The sequence below is a fragment of the Haliotis rufescens genome, unplaced genomic scaffold (assembly GCF_023055435.1).
Source record: "Haliotis rufescens isolate VD_foot unplaced genomic scaffold, xgHalRufe1.0.p SCAF_14, whole genome shotgun sequence".
NCBI classification, from domain to species: domain Eukaryota; kingdom Metazoa; phylum Mollusca; class Gastropoda; order Lepetellida; family Haliotidae; genus Haliotis; species Haliotis rufescens.
This window is the reverse complement of record NW_025963824.1, coordinates 30,498,021-30,516,483: the sequence shown is the minus strand read 5'-3', so window position 1 is coordinate 30,516,483 and position 18,463 is coordinate 30,498,021. Positions and strand designations below refer to the sequence as shown.

At 43.6% G+C, this 18,463-nt stretch overlaps 1 protein-coding gene across 2 annotated transcripts in view; it reads right to left on the bottom strand.

The window, feature by feature from the left end:
• LOC124143331 overlaps positions 1–15,182 on the bottom strand; it is a 91,054-nt gene extending 75,872 nt beyond the window's left edge. For both annotated transcript variants that reach the window (XM_046512265.2, XM_046512263.2), the window contains exon 1: positions 14,726–15,182. The gene's annotated coding sequence lies outside the window, so the exon portion shown is untranslated. The remainder of the gene's footprint in view (positions 1–14,725) is intronic.
• Between the last annotated feature and the right edge of the window lie 3,281 nt (positions 15,183–18,463).

Here is an 18,463-nt window from a genome sequence, read left to right as displayed (position 1 = left end):
TGGGTCCTATCTCAAATCGTTTTAGTTTTGACACTTTATCTATAGTGAAACAAATTGGCGTCCGTCTAAAGCACATGCTAAGAGGATTGATCGGACAAATCTCATCACAGCGTTTTGTTTAAGCCGTAAGGCACAGTGATCCTGGTCAGTGTAAAACACGCACCTCGAAAATGGGAATCTAAAACCTAAATATATATTTCTTATTTCTTGAAGTCATAATTAAGTTAACAATAAGAGTGAGTAGGTATGGCAATATGTCAGCAATATCTCGGCGGGGAAGACGCGCGCACGCACACACACGTACGCACGCACGCACACGCACGCACGCACACACGCACAGATAGTGGTCTGCTTTGTTTTGTCAGATTATTAAGTGAGTGGGGTGTCCATGGGCATTTATACCTATAAAACCCATCTTCCCGAGGCAAGTGAGTTAACTGACTTTAAAAGTCCAGTTTCCACCCTTGCCGTACTAGCCTGGAATTACTGGGCTCGATCGTAGCGACACCAGTGGCTATTACCAGTTATGTCCCTTCTAAGCCTCTCCTATGGACCAATCAGATTCCACCTCTCGTATCACTTGCGTTTGCTTCACACAAAATGGTGGCGCCAAGTCAGGACGATCTGATCGATAATCAAGATCTATATTGTGATAAAACGGGTCTTAGATCGCGAAATGCATCAAATCACGTGAGCACTTTGATTTAAAACATGAAAAGATGTGGAAAATATCTGCCGACAACGAGTTGGCGGTCCTCACTTTAAACCTCATTTCACCTCTCCTCAACTTAAACCCCATTTCACCTCACCCAAGTTACCAGCGGCATCTGTGGTGTTTATCAATGTTTATATACATATTTCAAAACCGGAATGTACGAAAATACGGGATAGGTTAACTATATTCCCGGTGTCTCTGTCACCCTTCCCTAATCCACGACGTCTTCCTTCCAGGAATTCAATGACATTTACACACGCAATGGAAATGCAACGTACGTTGAACGTAAGCATTGACATTAGCAGTTCAAATATTGTCTCAGACACGAAGTCAGCCATCGACGCGGAAATAAAAGTCGACAATACTACCACTCACAAAGGCGTGGCAAGCGGAGTATTATTTCCAAGGCAAAGAGAAACATTCTTAGAAAATAAATCACGCATGTTGTGTTTCCTCCGTCGGAGAACAAACATGCAATAAATTGTCCCCAAATTACCACGGCCTACCGGATGGCTTATCCTGTTACGAAACCCAATCTTCCTATTGCGGCGCGACAGTTTATGACCACTGCCCTTTGAGTCGCTTGTTGATGTCCATGTAAACAAAGGACGTTAAACGGGTAGATTTATGAGCTGTGTCTCGGCTGCTCGGGGGTAGGGTTTCTGGGTGGAAAAGGAATTTTGATGACACGTTTGTTCATTCTGAAATAACTTGTCAGTCGGGTGGGATTGACGAGGCGTTGGGTCACGTGATTCGGTTTAGGAGTGATTAGAAGAGGATTCCAGTCGTCGGATTTGGAGGCAAGTTATTTAGTTTTATGGACATGTTTGGTAAACACGGCGTCTTGACTTGGGATCAATGATTAATTTTAGAGAGTATAAAAATCGATAATTCATTGACCTGTGCGGACGGGATATCAGGTCTATATAACAATGGTACTATCTGAGTTATTTCTTCTGAGGAAAAGTGGAATTTGGCATTGATTATTCATGAGAAGGTTCAATATTGACTTCGAAAGTACCGTCGTTCATCTGGCTTCGTCTCATTATCTTCCATCTTCAGATGATTAGCTGCACGAAATTCCGCTGTTTTGGGTTGTGTATTCCCCAGGGAGTAGAGAATTCAATTTGAAAGCTTACTGATCCATTAACCAGGGTAAAGATATACTACGCTGGCTGAGCATACCTCGATGCTGTCTTTAACGCGGGGCGAGTGAGCAGGGTTTAACGCCGCTTTGAACAGAATATGTTTTCAGTGAGTGAGTGAGTTGGGTTTAACGCCACTTTTAACACTTTTCCAGTTATATCACGCTGTGTCAGCTTAATGTGGAAGGAGCAGCGAACAGCGAATTGCGGCGCCATAGACGACTAGGCCCCCCGTGCCCTAAATATGTTTTCAGATTGATGAAGGCGCGCTGTGACAGGAAGTGATGTGGGTCTCAGACGTTTACCACTTAGGTGAACCCCACAGAGCACGAGAAACATCGTTTCATACGGTTGACATCATGAACAACAGTCCACGCCGCCACTCTGCCAGCCAGTTACACGTCATTTCTTGTCACCAAATTACACGTCACTTCTAATCACCAGATTACACGTCACTTCTTGTCACCAGATTACACGTCACTTCTAGTCACCAGATTACACGTCACTTCTTGTCACCAGATTACACGTCACTGCTAGTCACCTGATTACACGTCACTGCTAGTCACCGATTACACGTCACTTCTTGTCACCAGATTACACGTCACTTTTAGTCACAGATTAAACGTCACTTTTAGTCACCAGGTTACACGTCACCTTTATTCACCGAATTACACGTCACTTTTATTCACCGAATTACACGTCACATATTGTCACCAGATTACACGTCACTTCTAGTCACAGATTACACGTTACTTTTAGTCACCAAATTACATGTCACATCTTGTCAACAGGTTACACGTCACTTCTAATCACCAGATTACACGTCACTTCTTGTCACCAGATTACACGTCACTGCTAGTCACCTGATTACAAGTCACTTCTAGTCACATATTACACGTCACTTCTCGTCACCAGATTACACATCACTTCTTGTCACCAACTTACACGTCATTTCTATTTACAGATTACACGTCACTTCTAGTCACAGATTACACGTCACTTCTCGTCACCGTAAGACGTTACAGTGATAAACTATCTTTTCTTTTTGCCAAAAAATCCCATTTTCAACAAAATAACTTTTAGTTTTCCTAAATTGCCTGCCAAGGGCACTTAGTAATTCGGTACCCTAGATAAAAGCCACGTGGTTCTCACAACGAGGCATTCATATGCAAATGTTTATATTGCACGGTATCACATATGTTATCTGGCGTTTCTTGATGTGGAATAATTCACCTCGTGTGGAACACGCCACGTGTGTCGGTGGTGATTGCGGAGTTCATATCAAGGTGTTCCTTCAAAGGACCGAGAACAGCTTGTTCCAGCACACGGGGAACATGCCTGACAGAATAATCTCAGCAAGTTGTGCTATTCAGACTGTTAAACTCTCGACGTTTGGGGGAGATTAAGGAAAAATGTAGACGACCACCAGCGCCACCGTGATAACACTACATGGCCGGGTTAAAATAACAAAGGTAGTTTATTGGAAGACACAGGTCGTTAACGCAGCCTTATAATGCGTTGTTTTAAGGGCCAGTTCCGAGAACTATCGGTGCAAAATGTAGAGATTCTGGCCGAGTCACGAAGTACGATACCACTGCCCTATCACCCTCACCGTGTTTGATTGTGCGCGCGGACGAACTACCCCCCAGTCCCTTAGGGACCGCCTACCGCCTCTAGTGGTAGAGCGTCCGCCCGGAGAGCGGAAGGTCCGGGGTTCGATCCCCGGCCTGTCATACCAAAATACGATAAAAGATGGAACTTGTTGTTACCCTGTCTGGCGCTCGGCATTAAGGGGCTAAAACAAGAACTGGCCGTCTCGGAGTCAGTATACTGTGTCTGAGTGGGGTATTCATGTAAGACTATGTTATTCATGTTAAACTGCACTATAAATCGGAATCTATTATCACTACTAACAAAAGCGGTCACACACACACACACACACACACACACACACACACACACACACACACGTGCATGCAAGTCGCTATATAAGTGCAATAATCTTGGACGCGACGTTAAACTCAATTTCATCTCATCTCACCTTTAAATTAGGTTCTCTGTATTCATTTAATTATATATTATATTAGAAGCAGAATTAACAAACAAAAATTTTTAATAGTTTCATTTCAGGGAGTAAATGTTAGTCTACATGATATAGTCCTATGTGGAGATATTCCTTCGCCCTAACCCTGTATATATAACTCGAAATCGCGCAAAAGATAAATGTAACAGCTATTTCCATATTCATAATCAGGGTTATTGATAATACCAATAGCTCACAGCCCCGATCCTGTGTAACACTTTACATGGAAAACAGAAGAATAGTGTCCCTTGTTATTGATTTGGGGGGTGAACGAGCACCTTGCTGACAGGTGGGGGTCAGGCACGCTCTCAGCTGTCATATCAACATAGGTGTCGATAGCAGCTGAGGTGGGTTCGTCAACATAGAGGCCCTCTCGGGGTTGATTATGTTTACCGAAGGGTTTATACGGATTCAGTTGAAATGTTGAAACACTCGGCAGCCGCGTGGATCTGAGATATGCTGACAATCTTGAAATCCAATAATGCTTTGTGACTGGTGTAAGGTTCGAAAATATGACCGAGCAACATCGGATATTTCCGGCTGACAGTTTTATGATCCTTACCAGAAGTGGATTGTTTTTGATCGATTTCAGTTTTTGCTCGATCACTAACCCCAGTGCAGATCACCGATTTAGGTTTAAAAAATTCGTTACAGTGAGTGGGTGAAGTTTTACGCCGATTTTTAAGCAATAGCGGACACCAAAATTTGGTTCCACATATTTAGTGAGTGAGTGAGTGAGTTGGGTTTAACGCCGCTTTTAACAGTATTCCAGTTATATCACGGCGTGTCAGCTTAATTTAGGAGGAAAGCCCGAAGTGATGCAGGTCTCAGAAGTTTACCACTTCGGTGAAACCCACGAGCACTGGTATGGTGCTGACAAACCTAGAAACATAATCGGGGCGATCCACATATTTAACGCATGTGGGGGAATTGGCATGACAAGCGAACGCTTTAACCGCTAGACCACTCCACTGTCGCTCTCGTGGTACACAAAATCATGTCATGATACCAATTATCATTTACTATTTGAGCACCAGTGAAGATCCAGGGTCTTGGTCTTCAGCAAATCATTCCTGTCTTAAGAGGCGACTAACGGGATCGGGTGGTCAGGCTCGCTAACTTGGTTGATGCGTGTCATCTTATCCCTATTGCGTGTATCGATGGTCATGATGTCAATCACTGGATTGTATGGTTCAGACTCGATTATTTACAAACGTCATGTAGCTGGACTATTTCTGAGTGCGGCGTTAAACAACAAACAAACCAAATAAGGTCAAGGTCATATAGATACAAAGGATACAAGGAAAACATGAAAATAAACAAGGAATGGTGCTTCATTTTATCCAGGTGTATATTTAGCAATATATAGTCCACGTGACCTCCGAACAGTTGGCCTCATAAGAGATTTTCGGTTGATATAAAACCCAAAATGCTCACATTCTCAAACTTGCTACCATATTATGTAAACTTAAGTTTACTTTGTCCAGAATCCAATACGCCTTCGCTTTGATGTTGTTGTATTTCTGTCAACTACGACCTGAAGTCGCGCCAAGAAGACAACATCGTAAATCCGCGGTTACACGTCATAAACCGTCAAGAGCTATTGTCGTAAAGTCGACCTTTAAAACTTAGGCCCTCGGGCCACGCGCGTTGAAATCAGTCATTGAAAAGCTAATCCCATCCTCGATAGATACGTGCAGCGTAGGGATTCTACATACTTGACATATATTGTTTATTGATTGTCATAATATATATTGATTGTCATAATATGTGTTCAATTTATCACGAGTTGGCTATGTAAATAAGAAGCTCTATCACCCAGTGAATGCTCATGGTGCTACATCATTAGAACCCCGGTCAGTATGCACTCGATATATATTCTCAGCTCCCTGGGGAGTACATACCACACAAGCTGCCCGCGAGGAAGGGTAATGAATGAGTGTGCACTCGATATATATTCTCAGCTCCCCGGGGAGTATATACCACACAAGCTGCCCGCGAGGATGGTTAATGAATCAGTATGCACTCGATTTATATTCTCAGCTCCCTGGGGAGTATATACCACACAAGCTGTCCGTTGGGAAGGTTAATGAATGAGTGTGCACTCGACTTTAACTCTCAGCTCCCTGGGGAGTACATACCACACAATCTATCCCTGATGAAGGTTAACAGTAACACTGCCATTTCATCCTACCGGGTACCCATTCAGTGCTGGGTAAAATGAAGTATGCGAACAAAGTCACTTGCCAGCGGTGACACTACATGTGCTACATGTGCTTAAGTTGTTGGACAGGACCGAACCCCCAGGAACTCTCAGGACACAGCCACTCATCTAACTAATCAATCTGCGACTTGCTTAACCTCACCAGATCTGAGTTGCCTAAGGAGCCGCAATTTCCTCTGAAAAGTTGTGAGTTGTGTCCCTAAGATGTGTCATAAACCTACGATCGCGGGTTCGAATCCCGGTTCATCCTGATTTTGTTTCTAGGTTTGTCAGCACCACATGTGCTGACACGCCTTGATTCAAATGATGTCACGGCATTAAACACAACTCCCTCACTCACTCTACATCATTGCAATGTTCAGATTCTTAAAGCATGATTCTTTAAAACATTTTTGTCACATGATATGACCGTACATGATCCAACGAAAACATAATGTCGTTTTCCAGCTCCAGCGTCAAGTTTTCATTAACTATGATCTATTATTCAACACCAGTTTTGTTCGAGAAAGGTTTCATTTTAAATACTTTTTTTAACACACGCAATTGTTTTTTCGACAAATTTACCCAAACATCACTTAGTGGGTTCCTAAGCATGCAGCTAGCTAAGTAATTATATACCTACATGCTACACAACAAACAAATAGATCGAATAAACACCTGCCTGGTATGGTTGGCTTCACTGGCATGACTAACGTTTAATTGAATAAATTTACAACGAAACGACAGCCATGTCGAGTACAATCGCCTGAAGCACGGAAAGCTTATAACATCAGTCACACAGCTTTTCGCGGCAGATTGTGAGGCGAGTTTGTTAAACTGTACATGCGTACACACCAGCGCCCTGTACATGTGTATACACTAACATTCTGTACATTAATATACACAACAACCCGAGGTGGTCCTACCTCTCTACATTATATATATATATATATATATATATATATATATATATATATATATATATATATATATACTATACAACCCTAGGTGGTTCTTGGATGTATCGCCTGGGTGAATAGACAGCACGGTTGGCAAGGAATTTGTGAGGAAGGTGTTTGTTTTTTCTTTCCAGTATGTTTGATGTAAGTTTCTTTTCGAAAACCGAGCTGTACATCGTTTATCCTAAAGAGAAGTGAGCTGAGGTAAAGTGAAATGGGGTTAAACGTCGCGTTTAAGATTAATGCACTTATATTGCACCCTGTATGCACGCCTGTGTAGCTGCTTGTACTAGTACCGTTTGATAGATAAACCATGCTGCAGTTAAACATGAATATCCCACTCACACACAGTATACTGACTCCGAGCCGATGTCCTTGTTTTAGCCCCTTAATGCCGAGCGCCAGGCAGGGTAACAACAAGTACCATTTTTCAACGTCCTTTGATTTGCAACGCCAACCTTTCGCTCTCCGGGCGGATGTTCTACCACTAGACCACGGAGGCGGTCCACAAAACCACGAGTCGGTCTTATTAAATGGGAATAATATAAGTTTATAGTTTCACAGTTTCAGCCATCGTTTAATCAAAGACCGTCTGTTAGCCAGGTTACGAGGCACAATGTGTCATGTTGCGCGTCAATCCGCACAACTGTTAATATCCCACCTTCACAATAGATAATACAGCCTCCTATATTACAACGGATACCACAAACATCAAAGCAATTTCCCTGTCGGTGAAATGCTTATCACACAACACAATACATATTTTACCGTCAAAGCTGTCAGTTGTCTGTGTCGATTTCAAGTGACGTACGATTCATATCACGTGATCATCAACAACCGCCATCAATAGCGATATTAACACAGGAATTCAGTGTCAGACAGTGCTCCGTACAACATTGCTTTGATAAAAGTAACAAGCGATAGAAATCATCACGACATTCTTCTAACGTCATTTTACGACAATGGAAGTCAGGTCGACATACGGCTACCTGAAACGTGATCACTCATGGGAATGTCACTTGATAAGCTTCCCTATTGTTGGCAGTAACTCATCCTTGCGGGAGCGATCAGAAAGCCAGTTGCCATTGCGGAAACCCGAGAAAAGTATTGGCTAGTCTGCCAGTATATAAGATGATATCTACCGCGGAGGGCGCGACCTTCCAGAAATAAACGAATTCAATGGCGACAGAAGGCATGCAATGTGACGAACGTGTCAACGTTGAGTACAAAAAAGCGGCCGTTTCGTTGCTTTGAAATGGGGTAAAAGATGAAGACGGAATTAGGATGTCACGAGTGGGTATTGTATTGGCTTGACTTTACTGGGAATAAATTTTCTGATCAGGAGATTGTGGTGAGACTGGTTTTATCATTTAGACTGACGTTTATGGATAACAGATAGTTAATGGCCCTGTTATCCACGGTCTGATGGCTCCAGCCTGTCTTGATCTGGGTTTGTCATCCTCTCGGCTTCATGCTCGACGTCGAATAAAGAACGCAGACGTTGAAGTTATTGAGTGAGTTTGGTTTAACACCGCTTTTAACAGTATTCCAGTTATATCACGGCGTGTCAGCTTAATGTGGGAGGAGTGGAGTGAGTATGGTTTTACGCCGCTTTTGGCAATATTCCAGCAATATCACGGCGGGGGACACCAGAAATGGGCATCACACATTGTACCAATGTCGGGAATCGAACCCGGGTCTTCGGCGTGACGAGCGAACGCTTTAACCACTAGGCTACCCGACCGCCCCTAATGTGGGAGGAAAGCCCAAAGTGATGCAGGTCTCAGACGTTTACCACTTCGATGAAACCCACGCGCACGGGTATGGTGCTGACAAACCTAGAAACATAATCGGGGCGAACTGGGATTCGAACCACGATCATAGGTTTCTGACGTTCCCAAGGGGCGCAACTCTGCAAGCGAATTGTGGCGCTGTAGACACGTCAGATGGCAAACAATTGCCGATGCGACAATTTAAAAAAATGTGTCTGGATGAAGCCTGTGATCAAGCGTTAAATGGGATGAACACTGTGTTTTTGTTGTCAAAAGTTATACAAAAGTCTTGAACCTGGTGCCCTTGTTCCAGTCGCACAACGAACATTTCACACTTCATAAAAAACACAGAACTGTAACATAAACCCACCCTTAAGCGTCTTATGTCAATTGTGAGTGAGTGAGTATGGTTTTACGCCACCATTTCGAAATATTCCAGCAATGTCACGACAAAAGAAACCAGGAACGACCATTGTACCAATGTGAAGAATCGAACACACTAGGCTACACACCGCCCCTCTAAATGAGTGACCGCCTCCGTGGTCTAATGGTAGAGCGTCCGCCCGGAGAGCGGAAGGTCCAGGGTTCGGTCCCAGTCCGCGTCATACCAAAAGACGTTATAATATGGTACTTGTTGTTACCCTGTCTGGCGCTCGGCATTAAGGGGCTAAAACAAAGACTGGTCGGCTCGGAGTCAGTATACTGTGTCTGAGTAGGTATTCATGGTAAACTGCGACATGGTATCTCAGTGAGCTAGCACTATAAATCGGCATCAGACCGGACTAGTACAAGCAGCCACACACACACACGTGCATGCACGTCGCTATATAAGTGCAATAATCTTGTTCGCGACGTTCAACCCCATTTCACCTCACCTCGCCTAAATGAGTGAGTGAGTTGGTATGTATGGCTCTCCGAACATTGTGCCATGTGAGGTATGATGTTATATTCTAAAGGCACTATACTTGTTTACATGTTGTATATTACCACATGACTTTTTGACCCGTGAAGATCAGGGATATAACATGTCTTCAGCAAACCATGCTTGCCGTAAAAGGCGACTATGCTTGTCGTAAGAGGCGACTAACGGGATCGGGTAGTCAGGCTCGCTGACTTGGTTGATGCATGTCATCGTATCCCAGTTGCTCGGATCGATGATCATGAAATCAATCACTGGATTGTCTGGTCCATACTCGATTATTTACAGACCACCGTCATAGAGCTGAAATATTGCTCTGTGCGCGTTATACAACATTAATGCGCTGTACGCTAGTGAGTGAGTATGGTTGTGTGTGTGTGTGTGTGCGTATGTGTGTGTGTGTGTGTCGGGGATGGGGGAGGGGGTGCGAGACGGGTAGACGCTATGAGTGGGTTAGAGGGTGGTGGAACGGCACAGTAACAAAGGTTTTTTCCGTAAGCTTGAGAACGAAAGAACGCAACATAAACTAGTGAGTGAATATGGTTTTACGCCGCTTTTAGCAATATTTCAGCAATATCACGGCGGGGGACACCACAAATGGGCATCACACAATGTACCAGCGTCGGGAATCGAACCCGGGTCTTCGGCGTGACAAGCGAACGCTTTAACCACTAGGCTACCCGGCCGCCCCCGCTGTACCTTAATGGGCCACCGTTGTCAGACCTTGCGCTGCGGGCCGACCAACGATTAGAGGTTGTTTGTCTCGTCTAGACAAATATCACAATTTAAAATACACAACTTCCCGTGTCACGTGATCAAACTGCGTTAGTCAGCTCACTTTACAAAAAAACACGGCTCCAAAAGTGAAAGGAAAATTGCCTTGTTAAAGTCTATAATAGCTTCCCATTGGTGACCTTTCAATCGTGCCCTTTTCTCAAAGGGTTTTTGTTTGGGAAACTTACAACGAAATAACTAAAATGTTGCACCACAAATTATATTGACATTTGACATAGCGTGGTGTTATAGATGACCTACCACACTGGGGACGTATAAAATATGTACTGCTATTGCTTCTGTGGTCGAGTTGTCGGGCGGTCACGCCAAAGACCCGTGTTCGATTCCCGACATGGGTTCAATTTGTGAATCCAATTGCTGGTGTCCCCCGTCGTGCTATTGCTGGTCTAGAGATAGAGCGTCTGCCCTGAGAGCGGGATGTCGGTGGTTCGATTCCCGGCCGCGTCATACCAAAAGACGTTAAAAGATGGTACTTGTTGTTTCCCTGTCTGGCGCTCGGCATTAAGGGGCTAAAACAAGGACTGGTTGGTTCGGAGTCAGTATACTGTGTTTGAGTGAGGTGTGCTATAAAACTGCGGCATGGTATCTCAGTGGGCTAGCACTATAAATCGGCATGAGTCCGGACTAGTACAAGCAGCCACACAAACACACACACGTACATGCACGTCGCTATATAAGTTCACTAATCTTCAAACTCATCTCACATATATGAAGGATATATTGAGTGGCTTCAGGACGACAGGAATGTTTCCGGGCCCGTTACGCGTTGGTCATTATTAAAATGACTGAAAAGTTCATTTAACGCCGCTTTGAACAGTATTCCAGTTATATCACGGCATGTCAGCTTAATGTGGGAAAGCGCGAAGTGATGCAGGTCTCAGACGTTTACCACTTCGGTGAAACCCACAAGCACGAGTATGGTGCTGACAAACCTAGAAAATTAATCGGGGCGGTCGGGTAGCCTAGTGATTAAAGCGTTCGCTCGTCACGCCTGAGACCCGGGTTCGATTCCCGACATGGGTACAATGTGTGAAGCCCACTTCTGGTGTCCCCCGTCATGATTTTGCTGGAATATTGCTAAAAGCGGCGTAAACCATACTCACTCACTAGAAAATTAATTGAGGCGAACCACGACGCCATGGACGACAGGGCCACCTATGCCCACCTCACTGAACCATGGCGACAAGGGACATTTTAGAGGCAACTAACGTAACGCTTAATAGATAGCCCGATTTCGGCCATTAGACCAAACTTAGATAGCGGGCTCGCGTCTGCTTCAGTTCTATCGTCTCTTTGATGTACGAAGCTACCTAAGGGTCATAAATCACCCCACTTTTGTCCACAAATGTCATTCCTAACGCTGAATGTCGCCGGGGGGAATTATTCCTAAAATCTGTGATCGAAATTGTCCTCCAATCTCTGTCCCGTCGACAAAGGGTGGTAAGTGCACTGTTTGTGTGCCGCACGAGCTACTGGAAATATTGGAGGCCTTCTCTACCAGGAACGAGATTCGTGACGGATAACGATAATAAAAGCGTGTCACTGGCAATCTGTTGCCTTTGTACGAGGAGGGGGGTAGTTAACTTCAAAGACACGTGATAACGACATGCATCACCTTGCGAAGAAGCCCTCTGAGGGCGTTCATTAGCGTCGGCCGCTGGAATCACTGACGTAAAGGGCATAGTTATCTCCCTTGGATGTCTCCGCTTGCGAAAAAAGGCTCAATTTCCTACTTCCGGAGTGTGACAGAGGACCTGATGAATGGTGCAGATTTGGGTTAGTGAGTATCTACACGGTATTGGAGAAGGGGGGGGGGGGGGGATCTATCACTCAGTAGGGTCGACGTCCTTCTTGTTATACTTCGTTTTACGGCGATGGCTCTACGACACAGGGTCGTAAGATTTGTGTTACTAAACCTCGTATGCTGACGCTAAGTCTCTGAAAATACATGATTTTGACTTAAACAAGCAACTACATATAAACTCTGTGTGTGTGTGTGTGTGTGTGTGTGTGTGTGTGTGTGTGTGTGTCGATGCTCATGATATTAATCACTGGATTGTCTGGTCCAGACTCGATTATTTACAGACCGCCGTCATATAGCTGGAATATTGCTGAGTGCGGCGTTAAACAACAAACCAAACCAAACTACAGTCATGGTGCTGACTTGCTTCGGTACGGGGTATAGGATAGTATTTCAGTAAGGGCAGGATGGATGTGAATAAATGTGGTTCAGGCATTGTGAGACAGACTACTTGATTACCAGTGTTGCGCGTCTACTTCCGAAATCAACACATTCTCTTGATTTCTGCGTGACTTAATTTCACCTCACACACAAACTTCGTATTGTCTGATATTTGGTTTCATTTGACACCGAGCTCCGATCGCAGCCTACGAGAAATGGGCCGCCACCTGTCTTCTCAATTCAAGTAGACAGAACCCAGTCACCTTGAACATCGGCGCGGCTACCGGGAATGCGTGTTTCGCATTCCCCGCACTGTAACAACACGTGTGTGGCGATACCGAGATCCAATACTGATGAAATCACAATCAAGCGTGTTTACATTCCCCTGTCAGACAGCTGTCAATCACGGGATATGTACATCTGGGCATGTTGTCATAGCATGTCATATTGCATATTGCGATCACTCTACACAGTTACAGATGAAGTCTGTCTCCCAGACCCATGAGAATATATTAAAATTTAATCCAACTCAAATCTAGATTGCCTCAACTCTATATTAAATATTGTTCAGGGCTCCATTTGGATTTAACTTATTATGTTTTAGGTATAAAACATTTGGAGGGAGATACGGGCGGAAGTCTTTCCTTTCTGGGATTTTGGTTTGAGATCAGCATTAATTTTGCAAAGCTAAAGAACTGAATTTTATTTTCAAACATGCACGTCGCTGTATAAGTTAAATAATCGACGCGACGTTAAACCCAGTTCCACCCGTGAAGATCCGGAGTAGAATAGGTCTTCAGCAACCCATTCTTGTCGTAAAGGGAGACTATGCTTGTCGTAAAAGGCGACTAACGGGAAGGGCTGGTCAGGCTTGCTGACTTGGTTGATACATGTCGTCGATCCCAACTGCGTGGGTCGATGCTCATGATGTCAATCAGTGGATTGTCTGGTCCTGACTCGATTATTTACAGACCGCCGTCATATAGCTGGAATATTGCTGAGTGCGGCGTTAAACAACACACTAACAAACAAAATTAATCCCAGTTCACCTTTCCCCGATCCAGACGCTAAGATTGCCACCTGGAATCTGTCACTGACTGTGACGTAAAACGAAAAAAACATGCCAAGTACCCTCTCAGCAAAAACCGATTTAAAACCCACAGCTATTGACAACGACATTATGTGAAACTGACATCATTATGTCCATGTGAAACTCGTGCATGTCAATCAAGCGCTGAAGCACGGCTTGGAGCATGTAATAAGCATGCACTGCAATCTCGCACAATGCAAGCTTTGTGAACTAGTAGAAAGGGACTGCCGTGATATATAGGAATGTATTGTGTCGAATGATTGACAGCTTGCATCCAGTTGTGCACTGATCTTCAAAAATAGATATATGATTTGAGAGCGGTACATGCGTCATGCCTGGGGATGGTTCCTATGTCTGAAGCCGAAGGCCATGTTGTCGTCGTGATTACTATCGCCATGTCCTTACAACTTAAAACTGGTTTGGGTTTTTGACTTCACATTAACGCAACGCCGACCTTGTGGAATTTAGTGTGTATAATGTTTTGTATATTATGTCAGTGTATATATTGACTGTTCAGTTGGACTACTGCGCGGCGTTTCTTCTGCATAAATGACATTAAATATCTGATTTCTTGGAACTAGAATATTCATGAGACGTGTAACCTGATCGGGCACAACATAACGCGTACAAATCTCTTCTTTCATAAAAAAAATATAAAATGTATCATGATATCATTTCGTTCCACCTATTACTGTAAATAAATGTTTATTGTTTAAACGTATAGTGTTACTAGACTATTATATCGTATAAGTATATTGATAGTACACTATCAGACTAAAAGGCTTGAGAATGTTAACTATGTCGATTATGTTTTAAGTCTTATTTTAAAAAGGAATCTCATCTAATTTTGAAACCCACTCACCTCAAACGTGGGCGTGGTGATTTGAAGACAGTTGCGCCAGGCTCCGGTGATCACAGAAAATGTTACTCGTGAAATTCTACACGGATAGTGTACGCTAAGTTCATTAGTCACAGTAGCAAAGGGTCACTGTATATCCATCGACTTGACAGACCTTCAGTAAGTCAGATCGGTCAGTTTAACACGGACAACGTCCAGCCGTCAGCAACAGGGGCGATATACCACGTACAGAACCTGGAGGCGGTGTTTACATCAACTCACGTCTGCTGTCAGGCGCGCAGACGACATGATTTGGACAGACGACAAACGACAACAAACAGCACGAACACTTTCCACGGCGGGTTGGAGTTGTGCGCGAGAGGAAGTAGAGCATACGAAGACGAATAACTCGCATAGCTCGCAGTATCGATTCGCCTGGGGAGATTTGACTCAATAAAATAGTCCTTTATTGCTCCGTGCGTTATGCCAGTGCAGTCTGATTGACGGAAAGCTGAAGGCATGCGTTGTCTGTTGTATTTTTTTCCAGATAAGGATCATGTAATTTGTTCAGATAGCCCTGTTGAATGTTGTTGTATTTCCCGATGCGTTAAACTTCGCTTAACGTCGGCTCGATTTTGAAGATTTTTTAAATCAAAATTCGTGAACGAAGGCTATGCGTCCGAGTCTTGAGAGGTATTGAACAATATAAAAATTCCATACTGAAATTCAAGTGGGTCTGTATAGAATGTCTTGTGTGGCATTCCCGTGGCTGTTTACAGAACCCCTGGTCACGAGTCCGTTGTAATACCTTCAAATATCCCCCGGGAACATCGCCCACGTCACTGAGAGTGTTCCCGTTCACAGGAACGTTTGATTTGTCAAGCTGTTATCCCTTATTCAAAAACAAAACATAATGTATTAGCAATATTTACGGGACCGTTTCTGTTTCCGATGTCCCGGAAAGTTCAGACTCATAAAATGTTGTATTCCATTCCGTGAATAAGGATGTGTCTTAAAGGGAGACTCTGTTGTATTTCCGGGGCATATTCGCACTTTGTGTCAAGACATTGTAATTAGTGTCTTCTGTGAAACCCAGACATTGTGTCTGTGTAATTAGGGTATTTTGTAACTTACAGAGTCATCTACGTTATAATTAATATCAGGTTGGTTGTTTTGTTGTTTAACGCCGCACTCAGCAATATTCCAGCTATAGGACGGGGGTCTGTAAATAATCGAGTCTGGACCAGACAATCCAGTGATTAATATCATGAGCATCGATCCACGCAATTGGGATTGATGACATGCATTAACCAAATCAGCGAGCCTGACCACCCGATCCCGTTAGTCGTCTCTTATGACAAGCATAGTCGCCTTTTACGGCAAGCATAGGTTGCTGAAGACAAATTCTACCCTGGATCTTCACCGGTCGATGGCCGAATCGTTCCAGTATTTGTTCAACACACCTAAAACCCGTGTTTAATTACAAAAGTCCCCCATCAGAACCTGATACAAACTAGACATTACCTTAAGGATACAACCACACATAAAGGAACAGCTAAAATGGAATGCCACAACGAATACAACACAACGGCCTTCATTTTATAATGCGAGATAATAACCAGTTTCGATTTTCACCCGAAACAGATTCCATTGGGGCCTTTAAGGCAACAGAGCGGTGAGAATTGTATGAATAGATACCTGAAAATCAGTGATGACACCAGGTGTTCGCAAAAGTGTAAATACTCCCTTGTAGAACCAGCTATACTAGTTTCATATTGTAGACTGTGCTACCATTTTACCGTAGATGGACATTGAACTCTGTCCCACCTGGGTGTTTTTGTACTATTATTATTATTTTTTATTTTTTTTAAAAAGAAGGTTACAGCTCCCTAGAGTTTTTTTTATATATTCAGAACGCAAAGGAAGATGAAAAAAAAACATGTCTCGGATTTTTTATATTAACGTTTCAGTTCCTACATGAAAAATATACTGCTGTCAGTCTAATTAGCCTCCGGGCTTTGCTATCCATCCTGTCCCAGCCTTTCAAAGCGACGAGTGCAATAATTATCAATTATCTTGATCAACAGAGCCGAAACGATTCATGTATAACTTGCAGAAGATCCCCCTGTCTGATACCAGCGATAACAGAGACATGAGAGAGTTTAACAAATCTCTGTCGGGGTATTGTGTTACTGTGTTATCAGTGGAGACAGCACCCAATGCACAGACCACCTGCGATTGTCCATAATTAGTATTTGGGTAAGTAGTATGGACACATTGGCAGCTTTGTGGTGGGATCAAAGATGAGTTATGCAGATGTTATCGACTGGTTTGTGGATTGTGCTTATGACGAGGAAATTGGTTTGGTTGGGTTTGTTGTGCTTAGACGGGTGGAGACTTTTTTCCGTAAGCTTGAGAACGAAAGAACGCACACATACACTAGTGAGTGAGTATGGTTTTACGCCGCTTTTAGCAATCTTCCAGCAATTTCACGGCAGGGGACACCAGAAATGGGCTTCACACATTGTACCCATTTTCGGGAATTGAACCCGGGTCTTCGGCGTGAAGAGCGAACGCTTTAACCACTAGGCCACCAGACCTCCCCAGATACACAAGGGACTCGATTGCATTCCTTAGACTGATGTAAGCTGGATCTCCCCCCCCCCCCCCCCCCCCCCCCCCCCCCCCCCTCCGGCCTATTTGAACAGATACTAAATACCCCTAAACAAAAAATAGAGTTTTGTCAAAAACAAACTTTTCCTTACTCATCCAACGAACACCCCCTCCCCCTTCTTTTCCGTATCTGTCTGTCAAGCACAGGTGTTAAACCAGCCAAAAGGATTTCAGTGATAGCAATCATTACATAAAAAATAATATTTTCTATCCCTGCTGTCTTCCGTAAGGCTCAGAAGTCATTAAGACAGGCGATTGGGATCCCTATCAGGAATGAAAAAAAAACATCGTTCCCCGCTATTGTTTTTGTGCAGCCCGATTTTTTGCAATATCATGCAAATTCAGCATAAAATTAAATCAGACAGCGATGTTCAGTTTATTGTGTGGCAGATGTTTCATCTCATGAGAGCTATTAGTTGATCCGGAAGAGATTAATCTCCCCCCTAATATCCCTGTCCAGCACGTGGTGCTGGGTTACCCCAAGATTACATGGGAATGATGCGCGATCTTCAGCTCAACCACTACTGCCTTTGTTCTGTGTTAAAGATTTGGGATGAAAATTTTATTATTTAATATTTCCCCGATTCCTTTAATGAAAACTTGCTTAATGAAGAAGACTCTTCAAGAAGGTCTGGGTTGAAATTTATGAATTCATTTGAGATCATTATTATATTATTTCAAAGAAAATGAAAAGACGATATCAGCCCCCGTCTGTTCCTTGTTTCAAGTTAATGCAGACACTATTCTATTCTGGGCACGGCTAAGATGTTATGGACAGACAGCGAAAAGAAATAAATGTTCAACGTGTCCATTTTAAACATGACACTTTGTATTGATGACAACGTCTTTGCCATAAAAGGCGACTGTGCTTGTCGTAAGAGGCGACTAACGGGATCTGGAGGTCAGACTCGCTGACTTGGTTGATGCATGTCATCGTACCCAATTGCATGGATCGAGCAATATTCCAGCTATATGACGGCCGTCTGCAAATAACCGAGTCTGAACCAGAAAATCCAGTGATTGACATCATCTATATATACGCATTTGGGCTACGACGATATGCATCAACCAAGTCAGCAAACCTGAACA